The sequence below is a fragment of the Acanthochromis polyacanthus genome, chromosome 14 (genome assembly GCF_021347895.1).
Source record: "Acanthochromis polyacanthus isolate Apoly-LR-REF ecotype Palm Island chromosome 14, KAUST_Apoly_ChrSc, whole genome shotgun sequence".
In the NCBI taxonomy this organism is placed as follows: domain Eukaryota; kingdom Metazoa; phylum Chordata; class Actinopteri; family Pomacentridae; genus Acanthochromis; species Acanthochromis polyacanthus.
In genome coordinates this window covers 29,274,343-29,293,655 of record NC_067126.1, presented here as the reverse complement: position 1 = coordinate 29,293,655, position 19,313 = coordinate 29,274,343, and the positions used below count along the sequence as shown (strand labels likewise).

The 19,313-nt window shown below is 39.4% G+C and overlaps 1 protein-coding gene across 1 annotated transcript in view; it reads right to left on the bottom strand.

Moving 5' to 3' along the window:
- smarcal1 (SWI/SNF related, matrix associated, actin dependent regulator of chromatin, subfamily a-like 1) overlaps window positions 1-19,313 on the bottom strand; it is a 105,559-nt gene that overhangs the window by 61,203 nt on the left and 25,043 nt on the right. The window lies entirely within an intron of this gene.

Here is a 19,313-nt window from a genome sequence, read left to right as displayed (position 1 = left end):
TTGCAATTTCCAGTCTTGGCGCTCCTGCTAGCTCTTCCCCCATGTTAAAAATAACTATCAAATCATGCAGTGAGTGTTCGTATTATTGGATTATTCAGTAACTGTGGGCATATCACTTTTTCCTAGGCAGTGACATAAAACATGTATATACTGCAAGGGATTTAAAACTGGTAAATATTTAAAGCATTGTGACATGGTGTTAAAGCTGTTGTTACTGTTTTTTGTGCTGAGCGCAACATTCAGAGTTAAGAGTCAATTCTGAGAAATGGAAAGCGTATGGGCACAAACATCCAAGGGTGTTTAAATACTAAAACATACAGCAGAAATCTTTCTGAGGCTGATTCACAGAACATTAACAGGCAGAGAGAGTGATTTGTAGTTGTAATTTTGATGAAAATCTCTTGTGTATCTGACAAGCTGGAATGTTTCAATAATAATGCGGTATCATCAATGTAATATCATCTCAGCAGCCTTCAACACGAAGCCGTCCCTGCGCCCAGAGGTAATAAAGAAGCGAACAGCCACATTATTGTACTTTTTTGAATCACGCTGTGTCCCTCTGCAGTTTGAGTGGCTGTCTCTTTTATCAACACCTCACACAAAGCCCGGTGTCGCTTCTGCCTCAGGTGGGGCTAACTGGCCGTATGAAGCAGACTAAAAGCTTCAGGGACAATTTTGAAAGGCTTGAATTGCAGGACGACTGCCAGCAGAGCAGAGGAAACATGACTGCGAACATGGAACCAACACTGAGGCTAATTTACTGAGAGCTCCATGACATATGTGCTTTATCAGTAAGGATGGGAACGTTCTGTAGGAAGGCACGGATTTCAGATTAAATACATTTAAATCTACACTGATGAAGTAGTAGTCCTCAGCTCTAGCTAGCATGAGAATGCTCTGGTTGGAGACATTATCATCCCATTCTCTTGAACATTGTATTTTGCCTGGGAGGGATTTCTTCAGATTTTCAACTAACAATTATTTGGAGCCAAGTATGAACTGATTACAATTTAGTGGTCAAAGATGAAAAGTCAAAGTCAGTGTGACCTCATGTCTGCCCTATTCTCTTAATTGCGACCTATCAGGAATACCTCGAGGGTAATCTATTACATCTGCACAAATGTCCACTTTCTCTTATTCACAATTGTCACATTGCTGTAGTTGTTGCTATTTATGCTTTAATTGTGGTGTAATTACTTCAACTTTTGTTGTTTTTAAATGTTTTTTTTATAAATAAATTTTATCGGACTTTGACTTTAAACCATTGATTTTTTTGTGGTCAGAGGTCAAAGGTCACTATGACCTCAAAAAACATGTTTTTGGCATTTACTCAAGAGTTCATACATAATTGTGACAAAATTTTACTCCAACTTCAAGCAGTATGAAACAATAAAAACAAGAGATTTTTATATCTTAAAGATCAAAGGTCAAATGTGGACTGACTGGCAAACAACCCCCAAGCAGAAATTCTAGTTTAGATCAGTTTTCCACCAAATACTCTACAAAACGAACTGGCGGATAGACCAAAGACTGGAGCTTTAAATATTGAAAATAGAGGATTATTTCACTCAGGGACTGGTGGACATCAAACAAGAGGGAGAAGAGTTTGGTGTCTTGAAACATGAGTGGTATTGTTGCTCTATGTGTGCCGATTATGTGAATAGGGAACTGTTTGTTGCCTGTGGTTAAAGTAGCCAAAATTTCTTTAAAAAGGTTAAAAAATAACAAGTATAATCAGTTCAGCCCCTTCTGTTTCTACCAGCACCTTCAGTTTCATAATTATAGAGTAAAACAGATAAAAGTCAGGGATAATTATTTCCACTGCAGGATTGATTGTTCACAGTTTCGAGGCCGCAGGTTCAGACATCTTCCCCTCCAGACTGGAAAAGACCGAGGACAGTGTGAAGGTGATGAGAGCGTCTGATTTGCCATTCAGTCTTTTCCCTCCATGAGCAGATGGTGACTTGGATCGGCGCCTTTAGATTGGCTGCTATCTTTTCATCGGTGGCCTGTCTCTGCCCATCAAAAGCTGGCTGTCAGCTAGCAAACATATTGATTACAGGTGCCACCGATTTTCCAAGCAGCCAAGCTGAGGCATCTGGGTTAGAAAGCAACGACAGAAGGAGAGGCACTCTGTTGCTCTTCCAGTTGCAGAGTTACAGAGTAATCTCCAGACTTATCACAAATATCAAGTGTCTCTGTAACAGCAGAGAGAAGGTTAATTACAGTAACACCTTCAGCTTCTCCCTGTATTTTAACCACGGTGTGAAGATGCTGCAAGGCTTGCTAAATACAGAACACTGATTGCCTGGAAACCAGCTAACAATTTTAATTAATGTCAACATCCATGACATGTACACACCCTCCCACCCACACACCAATTAGCAGCGCTGTACATCCTTGATGGATAAATTTGCCAGGAGTCACGGTGGTTCTCTCTACAGGAGAGTCAAAATCTACAGGTGATCTGCTTCCAGCTGTTCGAAGCTGTGCAGGAGACATTGTGCTTTACCCTCATTAAAACCCAGACTTCACTGGGTGGCCTCATTACTTGGCCTTTCAAAATGTCTAGCACATTAGGATTTACATTGTCTTTCATATTCCGGTTAGTAATTAACAGATGAGTGGTCCATAGGGATCTCTTGACAATTAATTACATTTTAATAAAGGCATGTAACTACAAAGGATGAGGTTCAATCAATCAGTAACTCAAAGCACTTATCAGAGCAAATCATTTTTTAAAGTGTGCTGACTGTCAAAAATGGCGTAGATGCATACAGTAATATTATGAAGAAACAGCTCAATAACCTAAGATGTTTATTGTATGTTTGGTTTAAATGCAGGCCTGTGAGATGTGAGGAACTAAGAAATCAGCCAATTATTTGATACTAGAAAATAAACAAGCACACACACACACACAGACGTACTAATACTTCGGTGGTATAAAATGCTAAAAAAAAAATAAAGCCAGGCAGGCTGTCAGAAAGCCAGAACGGTTATGGAGCATCAACCTGTTTCAGAAAGACAGAAACACCAAATCTAATTGTTTTTAAATGCGAATCTTCACATTAACTAGAAAGCTCCAAATGGTGGAAAAATGCATTATCGGTCTTTCCTCAGTCAGAAACCACAGTCTGATAATTGTGTCTGAACAAGTTAAGCCATGAAGAATGCCCAATACATCCAATATCTTCCAAATTTTTATTGCTCGTTCCTTCAGTGGTCTCCAAATAGTTTATCTACAACCTGTTCTCACTCCCAGGGGGTCGAATAAAGCCGCTTGTGTTTCGCACCACACTCAAAAAAAGAGCTCTTTCAATGAACTTTCATAGCTTTCTTTGAACATCAAGAAATTCTGTTCAACCAGCTTAATTTACTCGAGAGAGACAAAATTCATTTTCTATAAAATTAGTTGTCCCAACTCAGTTCAATTAAGCCGGACCCAAGCCTTGGAAACAAGTTGAATCAATGCAAATAAATAGTATTTACTCAACTCATGTGCATTACAGTGGACCAACATAATTGCTTAATGTTGACAGAAAGTAATTTTTTAGTTTATTTTTTGATTTTAAAAAAAGGCTAATTCACTTTCCATGATTATTTTTTTAAACATTATTTTAATTACTTTTTGAGTGGGCTCAATTGACTCAACATCTCAACATGAATAAATCTAAAGCACGTTAAGTTGTTAAATATCAAGTACTATATGATTTATTCATGTTCATATCTAATGTAACAGCATCCACTTTAGTATTTTTGAGCATAGACGTCCTTCACCATTGATGATGCAAGTAAGGACTTTTTCCAGGAGACTGACATTTGTGTGCTGTCTTATATAATATTTTTACACTTGGATTTTGCACCAAACCCACTTGGTTAACATCAGACACCAGAACTAGCTGTTCATGCTTTGACTTAAAATACAGCTTTTCACAACATCAACCACATGTTACGAGCCAAACGTTTCATTAACTGAAAAGGAGCAATAGTGACAGCACCAGCAGAGAACATTTGGCTATGGATTCACGGCGTCTATTTTAGACACACACCGATTTTTATAGGTCTGTAAATGATCTGCCAAGGAGTCCTGACAAAGCTGCGATATGTGAGGAGGTAGGAGTGAGACCAGACTTGCATGTAGTATGAAAGGCCCACTCTCATCAAAACACTGCCAAATTAGCCCGAAGAAATTGCAATGATGAAAGCTAAAACGATTCATTTCTCATTGATTGCGGTGCTTTTTCATAGAAGCGTGGTCCTGTAATTATTGTGCTGACACGTTTATGCCTCAGCAGAAACAAAGGTTTTATTAATAATGTACTTTATTCATGCAAAATGTAGGTTCCTCATGTCTTTATACATACATGTAGAGAGATACTGTTGCTACGCGACAGACATTTTCCACAGATGTATAATTAGACCTATCTATTTTCAAATGTAACATCTGTAATCCATATTCCTGCAAAATATTTTCCTTTCAGTGTCATTTCAGTAACTCATGTTGAGGTAATGAGAAACTGTTCCAACTTTCCCAATACAGATTCAAACAGCTCAACTCAGAGTTTGAGTCCCACTCAAATGTCTGGATTAGGCCATAACTCCTGGTACTAGGTGCTGCAGCCCATGAGCTGTGACTGAAGAGCAAAAAGGAGAAGTTTGATTTCAATGAGAGGGTACAGTATGTGTCTGATTTTTTTTTTTCTTGGCTGGGTGCAGTGACTTTCATATGCTATCTGGTTGCCAGGCAATAAGACCCCAGGAACTGCTCCTGACAAGGAAAAAAAACTCCAACTTTACCTATTTACACATTTGGGTGTTTGTATGAAACAGAATGTTAATTAGTGAGCTTCAGAGTTGCAGCATGCAGACTTTTTTCTTTTTATTTCACCTGTGACATTGCCTTGCTGGCTGTATGCCACTTTTTTTACTGCCTTTATGCTCAGCTAAGCTAACTGGCTTCTGGCTCCAGAAACATATTAACTCACCAAAGTGTGTTTTGCAAAATGCTAAATTATTCTTTTAAGAAATTGATACCAGGGAGTTAAAAGAGACTTGTGGAAATTACTCTAGGCTTTAGTTAACATTTATTAAATTCTAACGCCTACACTTTATAACTTGAGAAATATGGGCCAAGAGTGTTTTCGGTTTCTATGACGATGTGTGAAGGATAAAACCAAGTACTAGGCCACATGCACCCAGTACTTTCTTGTCTCTGGACAACACAGCCAACATGTTTTCTATAGTAACTATGTCATGTGCATCATGTGGGGCTCACTAAGTACAAGTCAGCGTGAAAAGATGCTGCACCCCAGAGCTAAAGAGAACAAAGCTGTAACAGAGGATGCAAAAAAAAGCTACTCCTAATAAGAAAGACTTAAAGCTTTCAAAATGTCACATCGCACACCAAGGTAAAATTCATTCAGACCCTTCTCTCTAGAATGGACTTTCTAACTCAGGCCATCGAGGAGTGCTTAAGGACATCTGAAGGTATTTCTCAAAGGCTGAAATAATAAGGTTAGAGCCTAGTGGAGCACTTTTTAATTACTTAGTTATGGCCGGAGTCCTGCGAGAAGCGTTTTACATTCCTTCCAAACTTCGTTTCAAAGGCAGAAAGGTCAAACACTTGAAGAAATTAACGGACTTAATACACCTAAATCAAAAAGTCCCTACAGGTACTTTTCTTAATTAGCATTGTTTCACCTAATGTTCCACTCTGAAACAATTAGAGAGGCTGCAGAGATGAGGCTACATATGGCTTTCTAAATAAGAATGACACTGTGTAATCCTCCACAGCAAAATAAACTCATTGAAACAGCATGTTACAGCATTCTCACGAGTCTGATATTGTTGCTAAATGTCATGGTAACAACCTTGCCGAGCAGGGTGCAGTCTCCCTCTGACACAGCCTCCTTCCTGACTTTCATCATTAAACGGCACACATGGGCAGGAGGCTTTGAAAAGCTTGCCACTATTGAGCACTCTTGAAAGGAAGGCTCTTTTCATTTAGTGGTCTACTGAAGATGATTTGCATTCAGGGGTTTTAATTGTGCCGTGTGATGTTCAACAGGCTAAGCTGCTCCAGAGAGCTCGCGCTTCTCATTTGCATTAGTGATTGATGGCGGCTGATTTTCCCTTGAACTTTCAGGGATGGAGAGTTCAGAGCACTGGAGGCAGCTGAGCTGGATGGAGGGGAGGCGGGGGGAGAGGGGAGGGCAGGCAGGAAGCGTGGTGGGCTCAAGGAGGACGAGCTCCTTAGTCAGTCCGTATTCCATGATAATCAGACAATCAGCCAGAGATGCCTGTTGAAAAGGCTTGATTGTTGTTCTCCATGATAGTAAATACTCCTCCAGTAATCTTGGAAATAGGGCTTTTAGCTTTCACTCCAGGGGCACGGCGTAGATACATTAACACCGTATCTACGCCGAAGCAGGGCTTTGAGAGCATCTTGCGTAATTGCGCTGACACATGTTCTGTTCAGGCAGGCTGTGCAGTAACATACTTAGATATGAACCTCTCATGTGGGCAAATTGTCCACAGGAGAAATACAAACGTGCAAAGCGTGGAATCTATTTTCTCCTTGAAATTACACTTATATACCAGTAATTTGCAAAACAAATACAGCAAATGCATTTGGTACCTGTACAAACACAGCATAATGCACACTCCTGGCTTCACACGCTGTTATATATTACATATGAATAGGTATTATATGTATAGTTCCTCTATTGAAGCAGGGTAATTTCATCTAAAATCAATCAGTGCTCCCACCTGACTGCCTCAGAACTAGCTGCTCTATTTTGTACAATAAATTATTCTATCCAATGAAGCCATGCACAATTTTACCCTCATACTGATCATTTTTAGAGGTGCGTCAGATCTTTTCAGTAGCTATTGTTGAGCCTTGATAATTTAATAAGTACAAGAAATAGCAACATGAAATTTTCAGGGCTGAAAAAGACATTTGAGTTCTGTTCAAAACGGCTACCATCTCGATGTATTATTCCCTCTAGCTGTCACAATCTGCAGCCAAAATCTCAGATTTCATTAATTTTATATAACCCAGTACAGTATGTACTCAGACTAACTAAAGGACAATCTAACTTTTTCATTGTTATGTTTTATCAAGCATGTGTTTTTGTTAATTTTGGGGGAGATTTTGTTCTAGTTCATGCTAAAAAAGATAAAATAGTGACATAATATAGGAAGAAGTCATAATCAATACTGTGATAGTGTGATTGTGGTAGCTTGTACAGAGAAATTTTACCTCAATCTGCAGCTCCCCTGGGCTTTGTGAAGCTGGAGAAAGAGTCTCAGTGTGATTAGCTGCTTGGCCTGCAACTTTACTGTTTTGGTTCACTTCTCTCAAAGCATCAGCTGGCTGCAGAAAGCCAACAAGCTCTAAAAGCCCACAGTGGAACACTTCCCCAGCAGCAAAGCTAAATATCTGCATGATGACAGAAAAAACAGCACATAAAGGAGAGTGGATGTTGCACTTAAACACCCACTATACCAATTTCTTATATTTTTCATTTAGCCATATTTATTGATATTCCATTAAACCCTGCATTTGTTTGCAGCCTAGATTGAAAGAGAAAAAGAGTGCGTACAAGCATAGCACAGCTAGATAGAAGATTGTTTTTTTTCCTGACGGTATAGGGCCTCTTATCAAAATAATGACAAAAGATGGATTTTTATGACTGCATTAAGTAGCGTGGGATCATGGAAATTGTCTTTGTCACCATCACAGATGCAAATCTGTTTAGGGTCTGCAAAGCCACAGCTGGACAATATTCAGCTACAGCAGGTAAAGGAGATACGAAGGTATTGACAGATAACCAAATGAAACGCACCATTAAACTGAATAAAATTACAGATTCCTCATGGTTTAAACACTGTTTGTGACATTTGGGACAAAGTAAGGACACTACTCAACTAAATATTCATTGATCTAAGATGTTTCAAGACATTTTAGTGCAGAAATATTGCATATTTAAAGCCTTTAAATTCACGATGATGGCCGGGGACACAACACTAAATGAGTGATAATGCCGCTCTATAACTACTGGAATATTAAAACAAACAGCTAAAGTTCTACATATGAAAAGGTGATGATATGTTGGCTTGTTTTGAATGTTATTCCTGTACACTTGTCCGTGTTGCATAACTTAAATGTCACACTTCCTACACTTGAATTATTGTTGCTAGTGAATATAACGTAGCAGTTATAATTCCCTCACAAAATGTAACTGTCAGAACAAATTACTTGTATGCAAATGCCATTTATTGGAGACAAGATGGTTGAGTGAGGACTGAAATATCTGTAGCCTGCATTCTCCTGCTTACATGCACATGTATTTTGTTGGATTGTTAAAGAACTACTGAACCTTTCCAACATTCAGATAAGATTCATTTAGATTAGATTAGATCACAAGTATAGGCTACAGTAAACATTATATAAAAGACAACAAATGCTTCAGTACATTCAGAAACACCAACACTTAATAAAGTCTACTTACATTATGTCACTGTTTCAGCATCTGGTGCACAGCTAAACTTTAATATTATGTTCCATTTCCAGCCTAAAAGCTCCTTGCCTTTAGCTCACTGTGAGTTCAGTCTATTATAGAGCAATTTAGCTTTATAGTTCATTCAGTTTAACCTCTGTTGCTTTAAAACTGTCTGTTAGGTAATACACAGGCTGATGAAAGTCCAAATAAAACGTGAAATGATTTCAACTGCATGCACTAATTTACAGTCACCTGTACAATATAACAGGCCAAGGCGTAAAGTTGTTCTAATCGATAATGGCTGTTGTGCAAAAGATGAAATGGCTATATGAAATGTGAAAGGTTTTACAGGTAGGGATGAACCCACAGAGAATTATCATCCAACTCTATAGTTCCCCTCAGATCTACAGAGTGTAGAGTTTTACAGCCTCCATCTCTGCTGTTGTGGGTCATTGTCACAGCACTACCTTATTTCCCACAGCAGGCAGCTGCATCAGAGAAATAGCTCTGATGTATACGACCTGCCCAGCAGTAAACGGCCTACAGACAAAATTACAAGAAACACTGGTGCCGACATACAGCATCTAAGGAGCCACATAGTTCCCTCACGAGTTAGTGAAGATCAAGACAAGCATAAAATAGACAGAATAAAGGATTTAGAACTGCCAAAAGTTGAAATAAAAGACCATGTCAGCTTCACAGAATAGTGTCTCTGCAGTAGAGGAGGCTGAACTTTCAGGACTCTGCTGCTAGATAGGACCTCTTTTTTGTTGTCTTTTTCACTAACACCACCTCTTGAATTGGATTACTAAGCAAGTAGCACTTATTGGTGCAAGAACCACATTTTCATCCGAGTGACAATTACAGAGTGAGTGAATAAAGTTTGGTTTGTATAACATTAAAAAGTGTTGTGCTGTCTTCAATTGAACAATAAATTTATCATTAGCTTGCCAAAGTGTGCAAATCAAACTATGAATTGTCTTCAGGCACTGTAATAAACCTTTAAAGTTCTACTATTTGGGTGAAACAAACCTTTAACACTGTACCTACATAGAAGGAAGTAGTATTTTGTGTGGAATAAACCTTTAAAACCATAATTTGTTAATTAGAAAGTATGATTAAGGTGGTATAAACCTCTAAAACTATTACTAAGTTGTGATTTTGGGTGGGAAAAAAACATTAAAACTAGCACTCATTGAGTAAAGTTCTATTTGGGAGGAATAAATCTTAAAATGTGGGTTACTGAACTGCAGCCTCCTCTGCTGCAGACACTTAATATTTACTTCTTTGAACAATAATGGGTCAATATTGTGAAATAAACTGATGGAACTTTGCAGTGGAGTTACATCAACATCTCTAAATAGAAGCTTCACTAAGGCTGTATTTAGGCCATGTATTTTGAAGTTTATGATGCTATATAATAAAAATATGTGCTGTTTTCTGTCCCTCCTGCTTTTCTTGATTAGAGTTGTGTGTCTGAGGCTTTGACAGCATCTCCTCCTTCATCCCCGGAGCGCCAGCAGTAAGCTCCTTCACTGTGTGATGTTTAGGCCCAAATACCACCTCATGATATCCTGGTGAAAATACATCTGGATTTGGTTGAAATCATCTTAGATATTCAATATGTGCTTCACATCTATAAATGCTGTTGAAGTGATTATATGCAACTAAGATCTGTCAATCAAATGCAGCCCAGTTTGAACTGGGTCTGGACACCTCTAAAACTTTTTCTTTGATCTCTTATCTGGGTGTGACGTTTCATTTTCCCACCAGCACATACATAAAAAGTTGCACACAAGGGCAGAGATACTTAACAAGTATACTTGAAATTAGCAGTAATTGCCAGGTTTCTAGTTTTATGAATCAGTTCAGACAGAATGTGCAATGTGGATTCTGAAGTGCATTCAGCCATATTCTATTCACTGAGCCAATTCCTCCATTTTGGGATGTCACCATTAAAGTGAGCATCATTGTGAGTGCAACACTACGGAGTGGAGGATACCTTTCAGCACTGAGGCAAAGAAGATTAGCTCAGCCTACAGATGCTTGGTTTGCCGCTAACACTATTTGGTGATAAAAGCATACCCAGCAGAATCAAAGCGAATGTGACAATCAGTTCCAATTCACTTTACAGACAAGGCTAATTCAATTAACCTTCATTTTACACACATACACCCTAAACGGTAGCTGACATCGACTGCTGAGAGTGTGAAAAGATCCTCTCTGCTCTGAGGTGAGCAGCAGCTGCATCAGTATCACTAGAGCAAGAAATAACAGAATCGCAAAGATTGTTTTGCTGCATTATTGTTCGGTTATTATGGACATCGTTGCACGGAATATATCATTACTAGTTGCAGAGGGGGGTTAAGATAGGTCAGTATTACTAATGCTTATAATGAAAGCTTTCCTAGAACTGACAGCAGCTCACGGTGGCAGTCCATCCTCCAGTGTGAGTCAGGCACATCATCTTTACTGCACTCAGTCTTTGAATAATGCATGCTAGCTAGCCGCATGCATCAGCAGCCTCCATGGCATTTCTTCTCCTCACAGCCAAACTGCAAGCATGTGCACCCATCGACATGGAAAAAGCAGCCAGCAGCTCAATGGTCCACTTGCATAAAGTGGGCACTACCTTCCAAACTGTTCTGTTTCTGGAAAAAAAAAAATTGTCAGCAGCAGATGCCCAGCAGGATAGAGATTTCTTTAGTTGCTCGACACTCTTCACTCCCTGTTACAGCAGTCAACAGAGATGTGCAGATGTGAGAGATGAAAGGCTGAGGCTGAGCTGGTAGTTGAGCACCTCAGCTCTCTCTGCTGCTGGATGCCAAAGATCACAGCTCCACGCTCCATTTTCACCGCTCATTTTGTGCCATCTGCAGCACTCCGAGGATACTGAGCTCACGTGAGAAGCTTGACTATGAGGTTGCGCGACCTCTGAGAAATCCCTGTGCGTGTCTCCGACGGCATGCAGTCAGTCATTATCAACAGGATCAGGAGGCTGCAGTTGACAATATGAGACGCCCTGCTACAGCCTCCACAGATGTTTTGTTTTCTCTCGCAGCTCACAATTGTTGCAGCCTTGTCTGAGATTTTGGAATTATGTGCTTTGGGTTTGAGACACGGGCATTTTTCATCTCTTGTTCTCTTGCACTGGTCATTGCCAAATAAGCCTGGCAGTCGTAAATCAGCTGCTGCCATGTAAGACCTGTATGCCAGAAATCAGAGGACTTGGCAGCCACGTTAAGGTATCTGAAGTCTGCACTCTCTGTATGAATGATCACAGTTGTTTTTCAAATACTATGGCACAATCAAGACACCTCTCCAGCAACAGACATAAAAATAAAAGTAGCACTGCTGTGACAAAGCTCTGTTATTGGCCTCCAGCTCTTCCAAAAAAGCCCCACGAAATAGATTACAGGGACTCACTCCAGTGTTTGTTTTGCTTCATGACTCACAGTGGCTTCAGACATATTGCTTTTGTCAAGCACATAAGAAGACTGCAATTGTAAGAGCGCTGCAGACCAATAAAAAACACTGAAGTGTATGATACTACAAATAAACCTAACTTCACAATGAAGCATATTATTACCACAACACTGAGTTCTGTTCTCACTAGACTTGGAGGCAAAGGAGGATGAAATCAGTAGAAAAGCAGCAGGGGAATTACATGTGAGGGAAAAGCAAGCTTCAGTAGAAGCAGTCTATTATCTACAATCATTTGGGAGGCTATCCGAAACAAGACCTTTAAACCACAACCCAACCCTCTGTAGACTGTCTACCCACTAATAAACTGTCTTTTCAATTAGCACCTATCTGACGTTACAACGATAACACAAAACCAATTACACGCTGTGCTACAGATAACTCGTAATCCACTTAGTAGGTTTGATTTGACTTCTTCCTTTTTTCCATCTCCCCTTCCACCACGGCAGCCCCGGGGCTTTTTGTTCTCCGACCAGGACAAGATATCACTTTGAATTATCAGTATTGAAGGCACATTTGAGATAGCAGGTCAGCCAATCTCCTGGAGGTCCTGATAGTGTTTTTGTACAGGGGGTGTCGATGACAGCTTTGGTGTTGAGAGGTTTTTCTTGATGTGTTTGAGGTGTGAACACCTCGATTCACGGTTCACACCTCTGTGCTCCTTGTGCGTTGCTTTGGTAATGTTCATTAGCATCAGATGTTTAGCCTCTATTTGTGTCTCCTCTTTGCATTTTCTGTTTTGCTGCAAACAAAAGAAAAACCCAACCAAAAAAAAAAAAAAATGGCCATGAGATTTTGTCCAGCTCAGGGTAATGTTATTAAATGCATTATTTTGTCTGACCAGCTGTCCGAAAAAAAAACATTCAAGTGACTATAATGCAAAACATGAAAAAATGATACCAACATCAGCTGTTGATAATCAACCTAATTTCAGCTTTACTTAAAGAAACTCTCTTTGTTCTATTGTAAAGCAGGTTGCCATACGTTTTTCAAAAGTGCTCCAAATATATTAGTATTTATTTCATGAAAGGTATCAGAGGGAGATTTTTTTTCATCAAACAGATGTAATGGAAAGAAAAAAATGACCTTCGAAAAGCCTTGATAGATAGAAAGGATTGTCATTTATGTCGTTTAGTCTGACCAAATACAACATGCTGGAGAGAGAGAGGGAGAGAGAGAGAGAGAGCTGCAGATCTGGGAAATGAGGCTTTCTGGAGGCAGCAGAGCTGAATAAGTAGACTGAGCGACTGCAGCTATTAACCTGGAGCTGTTTCAGCTTTGACAGATAACAGAAACCTGTCTCTAATGATGCCACTGAGTCACGGCAACAATCTAGCACCTTAATTGTGAGGAGAAAGAGAAAAAAAATGTGCTGCATTCAAGCTACAGTGAGGAGCAATCAGATGCAACTGTGCTGTTTGTGCAAACTGGGGCAAAAAGACAAATATTTAAATAAAGAGAAAACAATAATTGTCTCATTTGGCACCCAGGCAAAGGTAATCATGAATTTCCAAATTTTAATCAAAACAGGTCCGTATAGCCTTGAGCGATTTTCTTTCATCGTACACCTGATGCGCGGCAACTCATCTCATGCATCGTACAATGCAAAAATCAATCATAATTTGCATCAAAATGATATTTCAACGGAATCTTTTCTCACGTCTCTTCCCTGTTTAGGAAAGCAAACAAAAGCCATTTTTGCTCCGGGCTGATTTGTACGAATGGGTGGGACAAAAAGAGATGGTAGATGCATTCATCAAATATGGCAATTTGCTTAATGGACTCTGACAAAGCCATTGGCGGTCTTTATTTAGATGCAGATGACTTCCTCCATACTGGCTTCCTCTGTCACTGTTACAGCCGCCTGTCAGGAAAAAAAAAGGGAAGAATGCTCCCTCCTGTTTTTACAGACTGACAGTTAATCACCACCGCTGCCTGTCTGTATATGAGGCTGACTGACTGACTGACTACACTCCCTCTTAACCTCCCGTGGCTCACACTATTTCCCATTCAGCCCGTATAAAATCTCTATTAATGCAGCAAGAAAGAGAGCAAACCCTCTGTCGGCTGGACTGCAGAATATATATGAAGCCATGTGGTCATGGTTTTCATAATGAAAAAGAAAAGTAAAGAGGTTTGGCTGAAAGAAACACTGACACGTCGAAGAGTGTGTCCGTGTTTTTATTATTTCCATCACAATATCACTGAAAAGCATAGCCGCTGCTCCTAAACACAGCCTGACTCCTCTCGGCTGAACAGTACTTGATATTATACACCATGACTTTTTACAAATATGCCAGCAAAAATTAAGCTATTCTGTATTCAATTGCTGTATTGCTTACGGGAAAGTTTTAGGCCTGGAAGAGCTGATAAGTATGCAGCCAGCATACTGAAAACAGAGGGCCTTCCCACTAGTAGCAAACTCACAGAGCATCAGTCTCTACTGGTGGATGGTGGATACTAATCTGTCTTACCACACAGTTCTGTTGTGTCTGAAAACATGAGCATTACCAAATGTTTGGTTTCCAAATTTCAAGTGTTTTCTCTTTAAAAATACCAGCATGTGGCATCACAAATATATAAATAATCCGGCATTTTGTTTGTCTTCAGTTATTTACCTCCACATCTGCTGTTTATCGCTGCATGTCAGCATTTTACTTCATCTAGAACGAACAAAAATGACTAGTTGATTAATCAATAGTCAATCCAGACCAAAATGTTTTGATAATTGATTTTTTTCATTCATTTTTCAAGCATGAAGTGCAAAAAAACAAATGTCATCCATTTGGCTTCATCCAAAAAAGCACAACAGTGATTAGTTGGTCAATAGTCATTCAAGAGACTTTTTTTTTTATATTCAATAATTTTTCAAGCATAAAGTGCAAAAAAAAAAAAAAAAAAAAACACCACCCTGTCATTCCAGCTCTTCAAAGGATTATTTGCTTGTCTCTGTCATATATCTTTTTTCAAACAAAACAAGACATCTGAAGATGATTAGCAAAAAAAAAAAAAAATCATCCGCAGATGAATCAATAGTTAAATTAATTTATTTGATTCAGCCCTGCAGCAAAAATAACTGCATAAATCAAACAAACAAACAAAAACACCCAGAGCAAATAAAGTCATTTATCTGTTTCGAAAAATTCCTCAAAGGCTACGAGACCAGCTGGGATTTCATGCACTTGTTTCTGAATAATTAGAATGAAATCCTTTGGGCCGCAGCTTTGACGATGGTAGGCTGAAGCCTTTTTGCAAAAATAAACATAACAAATGGGGTTCTCCTTTAATGAGGCTTAAATATGACTTCTGTGCTTAAGATGTGCTAATGGTGATTAATCTTCAGCACCACAGTAGCTTCGAATCCACTGTGTCTCTCATCGCGGAGGAGAGATTAACAGCAATACACCAGGGAAGACGATAAGTGTTTTGGGTTTTTTTTTTTTCAACTCCACATGAGGACTGAAGGTCTATTGAGAGACAAGGAAATGACCTGTAATAAACCATGGAAGCCTATAATATTAGCATGGCAACCAACCTACTGCAAAGACAGACTTTCAGAGTCTGTCAAATTAAAAAAAAAAAAAAGACTTACATTCAACAGAGAGAGTGTCTTTAAATTCTGTGGAAGGTCAGCGGTGAATTACTGTTGAATTTAAACTCCTTTTACTTGAGCTAGTTTGTTTAATGTTTTGTTAAATACAATGTTTTTGAGCTAAAATGCAAAAAACTGCCTTTGGACACACAAATGGTGTGTGTTCACAAAGACATGGATTCATGAAATTGCCAATGCATCACACAGTGGAAGAGCAATGGAGATTATTGTTTGTCTCGCTAATTCAGAGGACACTTCTTTTGATTTTACTTTTATTCTTATATTTTTATATACATTTATGATTTCAGATCCATTATTCCACATTGAGAGGTTACTGTGTTTTTGTGCATGTGCATATATGTATATTTGTATGTATGCAGGCTACACTATTTACTGCATGTGTCTCCTAGGTGTGAGTGTGAGGGAGAAATTTGTGTCTTTTACATGATTAATATGAAAAAAGGACCTTCTGTCACAGTTTGACAATAGGAAATCAAACACTGCTCACTCTTTGCTGTGTTGTTACCCTATGAATTTTTCTTTCATTTTCCAAAATGCTCTTCAGATATAATTAAAGTGGACAAAAACATAGAGGTTTGTCTGTAACTGCATGATGAGTCTCAGTGAGTCAGTCGATATTTAAAATTTAATTGACTCATACATTCTTTTGAAGAATATTTGAGCTGAAATCTCTAAGCATGATTGCTCACCACAAGCAGTGGAACTTATTAACCATTCCTACTCTGAGCATGTGTCATACTGACTTAGAGATCAGTTCAGCTTTACAATGTGGAAGGAGATAGAGTCTGTACCCTCTGACAAGCCTCCCTCGTTGCATTCCCCTGGCACAGGAAAATTACGCTCCAGTTTGCAGAAGCATATCTGATCGTCACACAGTCAACTGCAGGCAGGCGGCAGCAGTCTTTACTGATGACATTTAATGACACAAAGGTCAATATTTGAATTGGGCACACAGAACAAAAGCATCAAATCAATGTTTCGTGTTGACTTGATAGGACAAAAAAAACGCAATCACTTTGTCGCATCTCGCTGATGAAATGTAGCACAAAAACACGCGACTGCCTATTATGCAACGTATGAATCTTATGTCTGTGGGCAAGGACTGTGTCAGGACCTTGTCACAGCTTCTATGATGGAGGGGAGGTGACTGTTGTTCCCATCTGGTCGCATAATGAGCTCAGAGCCAGACAGAGGGTTGATAATAAAAACATGTCATATGGTACATACAGAACAGAGGGAGCAAAGCAAACAGTACGGCTGTCGTCGATAACGTGAAGGACCCTGACATTCCTTTATTTGATTGTCTCGCTTTATAATTCTCTTTCTCGCTTTATTGTCACCGTGCACTGTAATTTGTCCTTTTGTGAACTTATTCCAATTGTAAGGCTTGTTTTTCTGGGCCCACTTTGTGAGGAAGGAGGCTGTGGAGCTGAACCGCTTAAGTGCAGCAGTTCATTGAAATTCATGGGGGAAGAGCATGCAAAAGTGGTCTGATCTCTTTAGAGGACCTATTTCACTTTCAAATAAAACGTTACAGTTGGAGGGCAACCTCTGCGAGGCGTCAGGATGACACAAAGTCAGAAAGTATGAGGGGCTCCAGCGCTTGTGCAAATTTCTTCTACTTTATTGCTTTGGTCTTTCCTGACAAACATAGGAGGAAAAGCAGCTACATCTCAGAGGAAGACTGGGCAGAGGTTTGGGTGTCAGCCTGAGCTTTGCAGAAAGCTCAGTAACACATTCAGTGACAACCTGCAATTACAAGGAGCATGATTAAAATGCCAGGGCCTACGACGACAGAAATGAAGGCTAGGGGGCGATGTTGGAAAAGCAAATTTGTGTTGCATTTGATAATTGCTCAGTGCCCCTGCAAGGTGAACATTGTAAGATAAATCTGTGCTTAGAGGGGGGGGAAGTGATTTAGTATTCCACCTCCAAGAAGTTTAGGTGATGGCAGGAGGAGAAAGAACAGTGAGAATCGATGCAGCAAGGCAGGGAACTTACAAAATACTAAAAAATATGCAATTCTAGTATCCTTTACATGCCCCTGCCTGTCTAATAGTGACCCACATCTGATATTTGTTTAGTCTGCACCTCTGGATTTCTGATTCTGGGAAAAAAATGCAATCAAGGCCAACTTCTACTTAATTATCTCGATTAATCAGTCAATCATTTGTTAGCATGAAACCCAAAGATACTGCAGAAGTCAGAAAATCATTGTACTGGTCTGTGATTTGGCTTCTGGGTTTTAAGGTAGCCCAGGCTGCACTGTGCACTTTATTTGATGGTTACTTGGAGTAAACACAGCTCACGCAGAGCAGTACAGAGGGAGGTCACCGGCTCATTTTTTTTGCTCCAGGGACATGAGCCTCTCTGCATCACATCAGATGGTTTAGGAAGAGAGGAAAGTGATTGGTTTTCAACACGCCATATTTGGAGGGTCAAGATCATGTTTGTCCACCGTAGCACCACACAGCGAAACTAGAATAATATTAATATTGTTGTGTTTGTTTAGTTTATCTGGCCTTGGGTTTTATAGGAGAGGTCAATCAAATCTAATCACATTTTATTTATGTAGCGCCTTCCATGTAGATTTTGTAGTACGAGGTGTTTAAACGCAACAGTAGAAAGAAGATACACAGGATTAGGAGAATGCCAAGCCAAAAATATTGGTTTGTTTTAAAGATGTTGACATGTTGTGGTGACCCTCAGCTCCCCAGGCAGGCTGCACTACAGGCGAGGACCATGAACATTAAGTGCCACTTCACCTTATTTCATTGTCCTCAGCCTGGGAACAACTAACAGGCTGCTGTCAGAGGACCTAAATGGTGTAGAAAGAGCAGAGCTAAGGACAGATACACTCAACTTATGGCCTGTGGGCAAAACCTGGCATGTGATAGGATACCTGCAGATCATTTTCTAATTCATATTGAAAATAAAGTCTGTTTTTTGGCTTGCTAAATGTCCAATAATGCCCTTTGGCTGTCACTCAATTGTTATGAAAGCAAGTAACTTAAAAGAAAGATGAACTATAGGTGTCTTAATCTTTTTTCATTTGATCTGAGGAATATTATTTGTTTATTAATTGGCCACCAGACAAACCAGGTTCAGTATTCAGACACTAGTCCACTAAGTGATTTTAACATTCATAAAAGCATCTTAAAATCTACTCTAAAGCCAACAGGTGACCAGTGAAGGATGTCAAAGCAGGTGTGATGTGAGTCCTCCCTCTGCTCTTGGTCAGTACATGTGCCTGCTGCATTTTGAATGATCTATAGCTTATTTATAGCTTTTTAAGGTAGACCAGTAAAGACAGCATTGCGGTAATTAAGGCTGTCGGTGATAAGTACATGTACGAGTCTTTTAGTATCCGCCTGGGAGAGAAATGGTAGCACTTTAGCAATACTTCTGAGGAGGTAAAAAGCACTTTTAGTGACATTACTGATATGAGATTCAAAATTCAAAACAGCATCTAGAAAAACACCTAGGTGTTTAGAAGGGGTTTGGCATTTTATGCTGGAGGTTTTGAGTTAATCCACAGTATCTCTCTCTGAGCCTCTTCTCCAGTTGTTAAAATCCTCAATTGTATCTTAAATTGTACCATAAATTAATTGCATTAATAATGTGACATCCACAAGCCAATTTGATCAGTACATTAAACCAGTTTACCAATGGGTCAGATGTCATTGGGTGATAAAAAAAAAAAAAGTACG